At 38.6% G+C, this 14,656-nt stretch overlaps 1 long non-coding RNA gene and 1 other non-coding gene across 2 annotated transcripts in view; both read right to left on the bottom strand.

Annotated features, from left to right (window-relative positions):
* The window catches only part of LOC122210629, a 63,817-nt gene that overhangs the window by 24,969 nt on the left and 24,192 nt on the right, over nucleotides 1-14,656 (bottom strand). The gene's annotated exons all lie outside the window — the stretch shown is intronic.
* On the bottom strand, nucleotides 4,842-5,033 carry LOC122211324. The gene has a single exon (XR_006198632.1). It is a non-coding gene; the product is annotated as a U2 spliceosomal RNA (small nuclear RNA).

The following is a 14,656-nucleotide window of genomic DNA, read 5'->3' as shown; positions in this document are numbered from 1 at the left end:
TTTTTTTTTTTCCAGTGAGTTTTATTGAAACAAGTTGTGCTTGTCTAACATCCTCCCTATTACGATTATTAACCACTCCCAACAGCGAAAATCAGATCTATTCTATTGGATCAAGGACTTGTTTACATTTCTTTTACATTTTACTTTGGGAAAAAAGGACCCTTCCTAATGGATTAGTAGAATTCTATTCCTGTGTCTCTATCAATGTAGTAGTATCTGAATTAAGGACAAAATGTATATGACTCATCTAAAAGTACATATGATTTTCGATAAACTTGTCTCACCCAAGTGAGAGAATTTAAATGTAAAGGTGAAGCTTGGATCATGCTACAATTGTCAAAGAACGAGGAGTATCTTGGAACCAAAGTTCTCTCTCCAAAATTCTAACTCACCAGATAGACTTGATCTTCTTAGATGAGCTCCCAGGCATATGCCAGGCATAGAGGACAATAAAATAAAAATTTCTTGTTTTTTAAAAACAATCTAAGGAAAGAGGGAAGAATTATTTTACTCTAGACCTAAAATAACTACATGAGCTTCAAAAGATCAAATAAATGTTTGAAAGCACCCTAAGAGTTACAAACTTTAACACCTAGAAAAAGCAAAAGCAAATTTTGGTGAGTGAAATTCCAAGACAATATTATTTTTTTCAGAGAATAATAGTGAGGCTGCCAGAGTGCCCTATGTTCTGAATTTATGGTTAATCCTAAAGAAGCCAGAAAGAAAAGACCTATATGACTAATATTCAAAGGAAATAAAAGAGTTGGGTAGACTCTGGTGTACACGCCTATAATTCCTTACATTGCAGTCAAGTGACTTAGCAGTTCTATAACTGATGGAAGAGATATTTTATGCTAGATCTAGTCATTTAATTCAATTGTTCTTAGTCCCAGTAATGTGACCTATACTGTCTAGGGCCCATTGGAAGGATCTTGTAAAATGTAAAAAGGCTTTGCTCCCTAGGACAAAATCTTCATAGGAGAAATGCATGAGTCATTGGGTAGCAAAAGATTTTATAAACAGAAGAGCAATAGCGAAGCTTGACGAAGAATGATGTGCTATTCTCCTATATAGGGATACGATGGCTCTTGTATACTCAAGTACCCACAACAAATATCAGGAAATTACTCCCAAAAGGAAAATCAGGATATTTTACCAGATGGAGAAATGGATGCTGGACATGGAAAAACAACAGCCTTGTGCCTAGATCCCTGGCCCCTGAGCTCTGCCCGTCTGCCTGGATCTGTTCATCTACCCTGTTGCTGGTTACTGAAAATTGGGATTGATATTCTGGTGTCCCTCAAACATTATATCAAAGAAGTAACAATGACTCAACTATTTCTATTCGTGGAACCCTTTGAAAACTCGAATTTTGGGCGGTAAAGGTATTAAGAGTTCAAAATGACACTAAATAAGTTAGCGATAATGACAACATGGTCACTACTTCAGTTTAACAATGTCTCACAGTGTCTATAAAACAATCCTCTAATTACACGGTCACTGGCAATTAGGAGTCTAACCACATGGTCTTTTCTACTCTTGGAGTAGCATGTTGCGTGTTTCAGTAAACATTCAATCTGTGGCTCTCCTCTTTTGCCTCCTGCTAGCAGGGCTGAACCCCTGCTCTATACTATGCCCTGCTCAGCTCAAAATTCCATCTGAAAGATTTATTGTAATACCAAATATACTCACCAGTATATGATTATATTCTACACCTTGACCCTAATGACAGCAAAACCACATAAACCATCTCTAATCTATAGCCCAATATACCATTTGCCTAACTCTACCTACTTCAGGATGTCAATATGTGTGATACGTAATATGAGAGACAAGGATTTTTATCAAATACATTTGGGAAATACTGGATTGAACAAATTAAAACTAATTTCTATTCTGCAGAGCCTTTCATATGCCAATGTGCATACAAACCTCCAAGATGTAATTATCAGTGTTTACCAAAGTTATTTGACCATGAAGCCCTTTGACTTAGAAGAGTATCTTAGAGCCAGTATACCATGGAATATACTTCGGCCTTCTCACTCTTCCCAGTCCCTATGCTACCATGATGCTCAGGACCCTGGCCAAATCTCTCTCTCTCTCTCCCTTCCTCTTTCCTACCTCCTTCCCCACCTTGGTGATATTGCCTATGCTCTAACCATAATGAGTTTGCCATTCCCTAAAACATCTACGTACATTAAAAAAAACCCACACACATACAAAACCTCCACTTGGAATATGCTATACTTAAATTTCTACATTGGGAACCTCTCCTAGGAAAATAAATTAATCATTGTTTCCTCTGTACTCCTTCTGCAATTAAAGTGTACATTACTATAATTATATTTTGTTGTAATTATTTGTCTTTTTCTCCACTGTATTTAGAGCTACCCATAGGCAGATAATATATTATCTATATATGTATTCCCAGTGCCTAGCACAGTGCTGACTATAGCAGAAGAAAACATTCTGAATTTAACTCCCTTGAGACAATGACGCACATATCCATCTGCAGAAAAAAATAATCTAGAGGATAATACTATTAGGGATGCTTGATATGGGTGTGTTCAATATAATATAATGGTTGGTTTATTGACTCATTAATTCACTTGAAGATTATTATTCAGTGAACCTATATTTTGTGCAGGGCACTCCGAAAGTATGCAAAGTGTAATCAAGCATAATTACAATCTCAAAGCTTTGGGAAAGTCAGAAAAGTAGATATCATCCTTGACCCCTGGTTGCTTATATCAATCCATCATCAAGGACCATCAATCTTAACTACTTCACAACTGTGACACTTCTCCATCACCACTGCTACCTCTCTTGTCCAAGGAACCAGTCTCTCTCACCTGGACCACTCTAACCCCACTCAGTCCCTATTCCACACAGCAGCAGAAAGATCTTTCCAAAATGCCAGTCTGTGTTTGTCACCCCACTATTCAAAACCTTTCAATGGCTCCCCATTGCTCTTAGAATAAAGACCAAAATCATTCAACTATCTTCAAGGTCTTGAATGGTCCGTCCCCTGCAAATAGCTGGTTTCATCTTGCAGCATTGGCACCTTGCTACCCATATCCTAGCCAAACTGACTTTCTTTATATCCATAAAATCTGTGTTTGCTCTACCTGGAATGACCTTCCTTCTCACTACATTTTTACATAATTCCTTATCTTTTAGAATTAAACCCCAGCATTTCTTTCTTAGGGAAGACTCCCAACCCCTTCTTCCAGTCTAGGTCAGCTTCTTTGTTAATTTGCCCTCAAAAGAACCGTGTTTCTTTCTCTTATAGCAGATATAATTTATATTTTATATATATAAGTTTATAATTATACATTTATATGATTTCATAATTAATATCTGTCTGTTCCACTTAACTGCAAGCTTCATGAAAGTAGGGGTTTTGGGGGGGGGGTGTTTGTCATCATATACTCAGCATTTAGTACAAATAGTGTCTACAATGATATAAATCATACAAATAAATAAATAATATAAATAAATAAATGGGCACCATAAGAAAAGTTCATTAACATGCTAGCTGAGATCAGAAGAGGAAGAGGTTACATTTAGCTGAAGGAATCAGGCAAGACTCTATGACAATGGGAGTCAACTTGGCTACACTCTGGAGTCACCTGGGAAATATTAAACCATACTGATGCAGGTGCTCAAGAAATTAAGCATAGAACTACCACATAATTCACCAATTCCACTTCTGGACATATACACACACAAAAATTGAAAGCAGGGACTTGAACAAATATTTGTACACCAGTGTCTGTGGCAGGATATTCACAATAGCCAACAAAACGTAGAAACAACTCAACTGTCCATTAACAGATGAATAAACAAAATGTGCCACATACATACAATGGTGTATTGTTCACCCTTAAAAAGGAAGGAAATTCTGACATGTTACAACATGGATGTAACTGGAAGATGTTATATTAGGTGAAACAAGGCAGCCACAAATGGACAAATATTTTATGATTCTAATTATATGGGGCACCTAGAACAGGCAATTCCTAGAGACAGAAAGTAGAATGGTGGTTACCAGGGATTGAGGAAGAGCAGGGAGAGGAGATATGACATCTAAAAGTAGTCACATGGGGCGCCTGGGTGGCTCAGTCGGTTGAGCGTCGGACTTTGGCTCACGGCTCTTGAGTTCCAGCCCCACGTCAGGCTCTGTCCTGACAGCTCAGAGCCTGGAGCCTGCTTCGGATTCTGTGTCCCCTCTCTCTCTGTCCCTAACCCACTCGCATTCTGTCTCTGTTTCTCTCAAAAATAAATAAACATTAAAAAAACAATTTTTAAATAAATAAATAAATAAAAGTAGTCACATAAGCCGGAGAACCCGGGACATGAGGAAAAGTGCACACATGCACACGCAGCCAGGGAAGATGTATCAGCAACTAACATAAGCATAACATGTAGCTCAAGAAAACAGAATTGAGAGTTTCTTCATATTTATGGTCAATTGATTTTTGGCAAGGATACCAAGACAATGCAATGAGCAAAGAATAGTCCTTTCAACAAATGGTGGTGAAACAATTGGACCTCAACATACAAAAGAATGAAATTGGACCCCTGCCTGACCCTGTATAAAAAATTAAACTCAACACTCTTAGAATAAACCACAGGCATAAATCCTTATGACTATGGAATAGATGGTTTTTTAAAAATAACACAAAAGCAATAGCAGTAAAATAAAAAATAGACAAATTGGACTTTATCAAAATTAAAAACTTTTATGCTTCAAAGGACACCATCAAGAAAGTAAAAAGACAACCCCAAAATTGGAGAAATTATTCTTTTTTTTTTTTTTTTTTTTTTTTTTAAAGGAAGGGAGGTGCACCATTCCCGGAAGTACTGCAATACCGGGTCGATGCGCGGAGTGGACGGGAGCAAGCCCCTATTCCATCTCCCGGCTCCAAAAATCCATTTAATATATTGTCCTTGGATAGAGGACGTATCAGATATTAAACTGATAAGAACAGATACTTCACTTGATCTTAGCCAAAAGGCCAAGAAGCGATGGAGAAATTATTCTTAAATCATGTAACTAACAAGAGACTTATATCTAGAATATATATAAAATTCGTATTACTGACTAATAAGGAAATAACCCAATGTTTTAAATGAGCAAAAATCTGAATACATATTTGGGCAAAGAAGATATATGAATGGCCAAAAAGCACATGAAAAGGTGCTCAACATTGTCAGCCATCAGAGACATGCAAATTAAAATTAAAAACCTACTACTTCACGCACACCAGGATGTCTCTAACTTAAAAAGTAGATAATAGGAGACTACTGGGAAAGATGGCAGAGTAGGAGCCCAGGCTCATCTCGTCCCACAGACACACCTAAATAACCCCAAAAAATGACCTCAAAATTGGCAGAACAGACTCTTCACAGCTAAATGTAGAGAAGAGGCCACATCGAAGAGGATAGGACGGGTGGAGACATCGTTGGGATACAAACTGACCCATAGGACTGTCTACAGGAGGGTAGGACATTATGTGCACAGAGAGGGGAGAGGAGCAGATCCCATACCAGGCATCCCAGGCACAGCAGGCCTGCACCGAGAAGGTCCCCATAACATTTGGCTTTGAAAACTGGAGGGGCCTAACTTTATGAGTTCTTAAAATCAGTAGGACTTAATACCTGGAACTTCAAAAATCAGCAGGCTTCACTCTGGAAAAGCTGGAGGGTGATAGGAAACTGAGTCCCCACCCTTAAACACACAGCATAACAAACAGCCCCTCTGAGACACCAGATACAGCACAGAAGCAGGAGTTTGAAAAACACCTGGAGGATGTGGGAGGAAGATTTGTTTACTAATCTTAGAGCATGTGCTAGAGGGTCAAGGATCTTTGGGAGACTCTTCCAGGAACAAAGTTGCTGGCAGGGACCATTTCCCTCTCCTGCCCCCAGCCTAGATACGTGGACACCTGCAGAAACGAGCACAGCACAGACACTATCCACCCATCTTGCTAACAGCGTGCCCTGGCCTGCATTCCCCTGTGGACATGCACTCCAACATGCCCTCAGCAGGAGTCCATCCAAAATGGTGCCACAAACCTGGCAGTGTGCAAGCAGCCCTGACGGGGGCCAGCATCACTCCAAGGCGACTTCTGCCACAAGATGGGAAGGCAACCACACACATCAGTCACCAAGACTGCAGCCCTAGACGTGGGCTAGGGGCAAACATGGAATGCGACCGTAGGTCTTGCCTAACAACAAAAGCTCCTCAGGGGACAACACAGGGAAAAGTGCCCTGCATTTTGGTGCTCGTGGCTCTGGCACGTACCTGGTCTGACACAACTCAAGCCCAAGGCTGGCCCCAGACTGGCCCACTAAAAACACACACAGTTGCAGACTACAGGACTGAAGGAAAAAGCAGCTCAGCCACGACAGCAGGATGCAGGCAACACACATAGGAGACACCCCTGAAGTGCAAAGTTCTGGTGAACAGGGGACGTGGCACTGCAGGGCACTACAGGACCTCTTCTTCATAAGACCCAGAGACATAGCTGACTTTCCTAACACACAGAAACAGACACAGAAATTTAGACAAAAATGAGGAGGCAGAAGAATACATCTCAAATGACAGAACAGCACAAAATCACAGCAAGAGAGCTAAATGGAACAGAGATAAGTAATACGCCTGATAAAGAATTTAAAGTAATGGTCAAAAAGATACTCACTGGATGTGAGAAAAGAGTGGAGGACCTCAGTAAGAGCCTCAATAAACAGGAAGCATGAAAAATAGCCAGAGATGACACACCCAATGACTAAAATTAAAAATACACTGGGGCGCCTGGGTGACTCAGTCGGTTGAGCGGCTGACTTTGGCTCAGGTCATGATTTCGCGGTCTGTGAGTTCGAGCCCCACGTCGGGCTCTGTGCTGACAGCTCGGAGCCTGGAGCCTGTTTCAGATTCTGTGTCTCCCTCTCTCTGACCCTCCCCCATTCATGCTCTGTCTCTCTCTGTCTCAAAAATAAATAAACGTTAAAAAAAATTTAAAAAAAAATAATAAAAATACACTAAAGGGAATAAACAGTAGACCAGAGGAAGCAGAAGAATGGATCAGTGACTTGGACGACACAGTAAGGCGAATCAGCCTAAAAGCAATCAAGCTAAAAAAGAGAGGAAAACAATAATAATAAATGAAAATAAATTAAGGAAACTCAATGACACCACCCAGTGTAATAACATTCACATTATAGGGATCCCAGGAGGAGAAAAGAGAGAAACAAGGGCAGAAAATTCATTTGAAGAATAATAGCTGAAAACTTCCCGAATCTGGGGAAAGAAAGAGTAATCCAGATCCAGGAGACATGGAGAGGCCCTACCAAAATCAAGCCAAGGAGGCCCACACCAAAACACATAGTGATTATAATGGCAAAAAGTAGTGATAAAGAGAGAATTTTAAAAGCAGCAAGAGGAAACAATTATGTACAAGGGAAACCCCATAAGGCTATCATCAGATTTTGTAGCAGAAACTTTGCAGACCAGAAGAAAGGGGCATGATATATTCTGAGTACTAGGGGAAAAAGAACGCCTGCAGACAAGACTATCGTATCCAGCAAGACTATCGTTAAAGGAATTCATGACCACTAAACCAGCCCTACCAAAAATGTTAAAGGGAACCTTTTGAGTGGAAAGGAAAGACCACGAGCAGGATTAAGAAAAGTAGAAGGCACAGTAAAGAAGTTAAGATGGTGGAGGAGTAGCGGGACCCTAAGCTTACATCGTCCCTTGAACGATGAAGGCAGGGTGAAGGCAGGGATCTGGTAGAAGTTGGGGATACAAGAGAGGTGACTGTTTGCTCTTCTGTGGGGTCTTTCTGAAGAGTGGTAGGAGGGAACTCCCAACCCTAGGGTTGAGAAAGCAGGGCAATGCCATTTTCCTCCCCACCAATCAGCACTAACCAACTTCAGTGAGCGAAACAGCACGATCCAGTGGAAGCCAGAGCAGCTTACATCAAGCCCCACCTCCCTGCATGCTGCAGGCATATCTCTGTAAGGGCAACATTGTCTGAGGAGCAAGCCCTACCCCCAGAAAGCCAGCACAAACCTCTTGCATGCACCAAGTCTACTGATCATAGAGTGCTTCAAAACTTCAGATCTAGGGGAAATAGGATCTAGATTACTTTTTTTTTTTTTTTTTTGACCTCTTCTTATTATAGCCATTACTCTCTGGAGCAGGAACACAACAGGCTTTTCTAAAAATCAAACATAAAATATAGTGACCCAGACAAAATGAAAAGACAGAGGAATTCACCACAAAAGAAAGAACAGGAAGAAGTCACAGCCAGGGATTTAATCAATACAGATACAAGTAAGATGTCTGAACCAGAATTTAAAACAAGAATCAGGGGCTCCTGGGTGGCTCAGTCAGTTAAGCATCTGACTTCAGCTCAGGTCATGATCTCGCAGTTCATGGGTTTGAGCCCTGCATCAGGCTCTGGGCTGCTGGCTTAGAGCCTGGAGCCTGCTTCAGATTCTATGTCTCCCTCTCTCTCTGCCCCTCCCCCACTCATGCTCACTTGCCCTCTCTCTCTCTCTCAAAAATGAATAAACATTAAAAAAAAATTTTTTTACAGACAGGGGGACAAAACAGAAGAGACTCATAAATATGGAGAATAAACTGAGGGTTGCTGGAGGGGTTGTGTGTGGGGGGAATGGGCTAAATGGGTAAGGGGCATTAAGGAATCTACTCCTGAAATTTTCGTTGCACTATATGCTAATTTGGATGTAAATTTTAAAAAATAAAATAAATAAATAAATAAATAAATAAATAAATAAATAAATAAATACTTTTTTTTTAAACAATAATCATACAGATACTAGCTGGGCTTGAGAAAAGCATAGAAGACAAAAGATATTCCCTTACTATATATATAAAAGAAATATAAACTAGTCAGACCAAAATAAAAAATGCTATAACTGTGATGCAAAACCAAATGGATACACTGATAATAAGGATGCATGAATCAGAAAAACAAATCAGTGATATAGAAGATAAAATTATGGAAAATAATGAAGCTGAAAAAAAGAGGGAAAGGAAGGTACTGGATCATGAATGCAGACTTAAGGAACTCCGTTAACTCCTCAAAGTATAATAATATTTGTATCACAGCAGTTCCAGAAGGAGAGAAAGAAAAAGGAGAAGGTTTATTTGAGCAAATTATAGCTGAAAACTTCCATGATCTGGGGAAGGAAACAGATATCAAAATTCAGGAAGCACAGAGAACTCCCATCAGATTCAACAAAAGCTGGGCATCGCCAAGACATATTGCAGTCAAATTCACAAAATACAAACACAAGGAAAGAATCCTGAAAGCAGCAAGAGAAAAAAAAGTCCTTAACATACAAAGAAGGACAGATCATGTTCACACCAGATCTGTCCATAGAAACTTGGCAGGCCAGAGGGGAGTGTCATGATGTATTCAACAGGCTGAATGGGAAGAACATGCAACCAAGAACACTTTATCCAGCAAGGCTGTCATTCAGAATAGAAGGAGAGATAAAGAGTTTCCCAGACAAAAAAATACTAAATGGGTTTGTGACCACTAAACCAGTCCTGCAAGAAATATTAAAGTGTACTCCTTGAGTGGGGGAAAAAAAGGCCAAAAGCAACAAAGAATAGAAAGGAACAGAGAACATCACCAGAAACACCAACTTTACAGGTAACACAATGGCACTAAATTCATATCTTTCAATAATCATTCTGAATGTAAATGGGCTAAATGCTCCAATTAAAAGACATAGGGTATCAGAATGGATTTAAAAAAAAAAAAGACACATCTATATGCTGCCTACAAGAGATTCATGTTAGACCTAAAGACATCAGCAGATTGAAAGTGAGGGGATGGAGAACCATCTATTATGCTAATAGATGTCAAAGGAAAGCTGGAGTAGCCATACTTACATCAGAAAAACTAGATTTTGAACCAAAGACTGTAACAAGAGATGAAGAAGGCATTATATCATAATTAAGGGGTTTATCCATCAAGAAGATATAACAATTGTAAATATTTATGCTCCCAACTTGAAGGAGCCCACATATATTAATCAATGAATAACAAACATAAAAAAACTCATTGATAATAATACAATAATAGTAAGGGGCTTTAACACCCCACTTAGAGCAATGGACAGATCATCTAAGCAGAAAATCAACAAGGAAACAATGGCTTCAAATGACACACTGAACCAGATGGACTTAATAGATATACTCAGAACATGTCATCCTAAAGCAGCAAAATACACATTCTTTTTGAGTGCACATGGAACATTCTCCAGAAAAGATCACATACTGGGTCACAAATCAGCCCTCAACAAGTACAAAAAGACTGAGATCATAACACGCATATTTTCAGACCACAATGTTATGAAACTTGAAGTCAACAACAGGAAGAAATTTGGAAAGAGCACAAATACATGGAGATTAAAGAACATGCTACTAAAGAAGAAGGGGTTAACCAAGAAATTAAAGAAGAAATAAAATAATACATGGAAGCAAAGGAAAATGAGAACACAACAGTCCAAAACTTTTGGGACACAGCAAAGGCAGTCCTAAGAAGGAAGTATACTCAATACAGGCCTACTTCAAGAAGGAAGAAAAGTCTCAAATACACAACTTAACGTTACATCTTAAGGAACTGGAAAAGGAACAGCAAATAAAGCCTAAAGCCAGCAGAATAAGGGATATAATAAAGATTAGAGAAGAAATAAATGATATAGAAACAAACAAACAAAGAACAATAGTAGAACAGATCAATAAAACTACAAGCTGGTTCTTTGAGAGAATTAATAAAATTGATAAACCTCTAGCCAGACTTATCAAAAAGAAAAGAAAAAGAACCCCAATAAATAAAATCACGAATGAAAGAGGAGATGTCACAATCAACACCACAGAAATACAAGCAATTTTAAGATAATAGTATGAAAAATTATAGGCCAACAAACTTGGAAATCTGAAAGAAACGGACAGATTCCTAGAAACATACAAATGACCAAAACTGAAATAGGAAGATATATGTAATTTGAACAAACCCATAACCAGCAAAGAAATTGAATTGTAATAAAAAAAAAAAAAATCTCTCAATAAACCAAAGTCCAGGGCCAGATGGCTTTCCAGAGGAATTCTACCAGACATTTAAAGAAGAATTACTACCTATTCTTCTCAAACTGCTCCAAAAAATAGAAATGGAAGAAAAACTTCCAAACTCATTCTTTGAGGCCAGCATTACATTGATTCCAAAACCAGGCAAAGACCCCAGTAAAAATGAGAATTACAGGCCAATATTCCTGACAAACTTGGATGCAAAAATTCTCAACAAGATAGTAGCAACTCAGGGGCGCCTGGGTGGCTCAGTCGGTTAAGCGTCCAAATTTGGTTTGGGTCATGATCTCATGGCTCATAAGTTCGAGCCTGGTGTCGGCTTGAACAGAGCTTGAACAGCTCAGAGCCTGGAGCCCACTTTGAATTCTGTGTCTCTCTCTCTCTCTGCCCCTCCCCCACTCATTCACTTTCTATTCTCTTTCTCTCTCTCTCTCTCTCTCCCTCTCTTTCCCTCTCTCTCTCTCTCTTTCAGAAATAAGTATTTAAAATTTTTTGAAAAAAGATAGTAGCAAATCAAATTGAATAGTACATTGAAAGAATTACTCAGCACAATCAAGAGGGACTTATTCCTGGTCTACAGAAGTGGTTCGATATTCACAAATCTATCAACGTGATACACCAGATTAATAAAAGAAAGGCTAAGAAACATATGATCCTCTCAACATACACAGAAAAGGCATTTGACAAAATACAGCATCCATTCTTGATAAAAACCCTCAACAAAGTAGATATAGATGGAGCATAGTTCAACATCATAAAAGCTATATATGAAAGACCCACAGCTAATATCACCCTCAATGGGGAAAAACTGGGAGCTTTTCCCCTCTAATGGTCAGGAACAAGACAGGGATATCCACTCTCACCATTACTATTTAACAGCACTGGAAATCTTAGCCTCAGCAATCAGACAACAACAACAACAACAAAAAGGCATCCAAATCAGCAAGGAAGAAGTCAAACATTCACTATTCGCAGACGACATGACACTCTATGTAGAAAACTAGAAAGACTCCACCAAAAAATTACTAGAATTAGTAATTCAGCAAAGTCACAGGGTATAGAATCAATGTACAGAAATCTGTTGCATTTCAATACACCAATATGAAGCACTAGCAAGAGAAATCAAGGAATTGATCCCATTTATAATTGCACCAAAAACCATAAGATACCTAGGAGTAAACCTAACCAAAGAGGTAAAAGATCTGTATTCTGAAAACTACAGAATACTTATGAAAGTAATTGAAGAGGGCACAAAGAAATGGCGAAAAAATGCCATGCTTGTCAATTGGAAGAACAAACATTGTTAAAACGTCTATACTATCCAAAGCAATCTACACTACACATTTAATGGAATCCCTATCCAAATACCGCCAGCATTTTTCACAGAGCTAGAAAAGAGAATCCTAAAATTTGTATGCAACCGCAACAGACCCTGAATAGCCGAAGCAAATCCCGAGAAAGAAAACCAAAGCTAGAGGCTTCACGATACAAGACTTCAAGTAATATTACAAAGCCACAGTCATTAAGACATTATGGTACTGGCACAAAAACAGACACATGGATCAATGTCACAGAATAGAAAACCCAGAAATGGACCCACAACTATATGGTCAACTAATCTTTGACAAAGCAGGAAAGAATACCCAATGGAAAAAAGACAGTCTCTTAAATAAATGGCATTGAGAAAACTGGACAGCCACATGCAAAAGAGCTAAACTGGACCACTTTCTTACACTATACACAAAAATAAATTCAAAATGCAGGGCACCTGGGTGGCTCAGTTGGTTAAGCATCCAACTTCGGCTCAGGTCATGATCTCGTGGTTCATGGGTTTCAGCCCCGAATCGGTCCCTATGCTGACAACTCAGAACCTGGAGCCTGCTTCAGATTCTGTGTCTCCCTCTCTCTTTCTGCCCCTACCCACATCGTGCTCTGTCTCTCTCTCAAAAATAAACAAACATTAAAAAAATTTTTTTAATTAAAAATAAAAAATAAATAAATTCATAATGGATGAAATACTTAACACATGAGACACGAAACCACCAAAATCCTAGAGGAGAACACAGGCAGCAACCTCTTGGACTTTGGCTGTAGCAACTTCTTACTAGAAATACTCCAGAGGCAAGGGAAACAAAAGCAAACATGAACTATTGAGACCTCATCAAGATGAAAAGCTTCTACACAACAAAAGAAACAATCAACAAAACTAAAAACCAGCCTAAGGAATGGGAAAAGACATTTCCAAATGACATATCTGATAAAGGGTTAGTATCCAAAATCTATAAAGAACTTATCCAACTCAACACCAAAACAAACAAACAAACAAAAAAAAAAAAAAAAAAAAACACAACAAATAATCCAGTGAAGAAATGGGCAGAAGACGTGAATAGACATTTTTCCAAAGAAGACATCCAGACAGCTAACAGACACATGAAAAGATGCTCAATCTCACTCAGCATCAGGGAAATACACATCAAAACCACAAGGAGATACCACCTTACATCTGTCCAAATGCTAAAATTAACAGCACAGGAAAGAACAGGTGTTGGCGAGAATGCAGAGAAAGGGGAACGTTCTTGCACTGTTGATGGGAATGCAAACAGGTGCAGTCACTCTGAAAAACAGTACAGAGATTCTCAAAAAGTTAAAAATAGAACTATCCTATGAGTCAGAAATTGCACTGCTGGGTATTTACCCAATTGATACATAAACACAGATTCAAAGGGCTACATGAACCCTGATATCTATAGCAGCACTGTCAGCAATAGCCAAACTATGGAAAGAGCCCACGTGTCCTTCAATTAATGAATGGATAAAAAAGATGTGAGATATGTGTGTCTGTATGTGTGTACATATATATATATATATATATATATATATATACACACACACATATCTCACATCTTTTTTATCCATTTATTAATGGATGTGTATATATATGTGTATGTATATATATGTGTATATATACACATATATATACATACACATATATATACATACACATATAATGGAATATAACTCAGCCATCCAAAAGAATGAAATCTTGCCATTTGCAACAATGTGGAAGGAGCTAGAGTGTATTATGCTAAGTGAAATAAGTCAGTCAGAGAAAGACAAATACCATATGATTTCACTCATATCTGGAATTTACAAAATAAAACAGATGAACATATGGGAGAGGGGGAGAAAAGAAGCAAACCATAAGGGACTCTTAATGACAGAGAACCAACTTAAGGTTGATGGAAGGAGGTGGGTGGGGGGTGGGCTAATTGGGTGATAGGTATTAAGGAGGGCACTTGTGATGAGCACTGGGAGTTATATGCAAGTAATGAATCACTATACTCTCCTGAAACCAATATTATACTAGATGTTAACTATAATTTAAATAAACACTTGGAAAAATAAAGGCCTTGGTAAAGAAAAAAAAAAATAGGAACCACAAAAGCAGTAAAATTACGTATATTTATAAAAATCAGTTAAAGAACTCATAAAATAAAAGGATATAAATTCTGACAATATATT

Source organism: Panthera leo, chromosome F2 (genome assembly GCF_018350215.1).
Source record: "Panthera leo isolate Ple1 chromosome F2, P.leo_Ple1_pat1.1, whole genome shotgun sequence".
Lineage (NCBI taxonomy): Eukaryota > Metazoa > Chordata > Mammalia > Carnivora > Felidae > Panthera > Panthera leo.
Note: the sequence above shows the minus strand (reverse complement) of the source record. Positions and strands in the feature narration are given on the sequence as shown.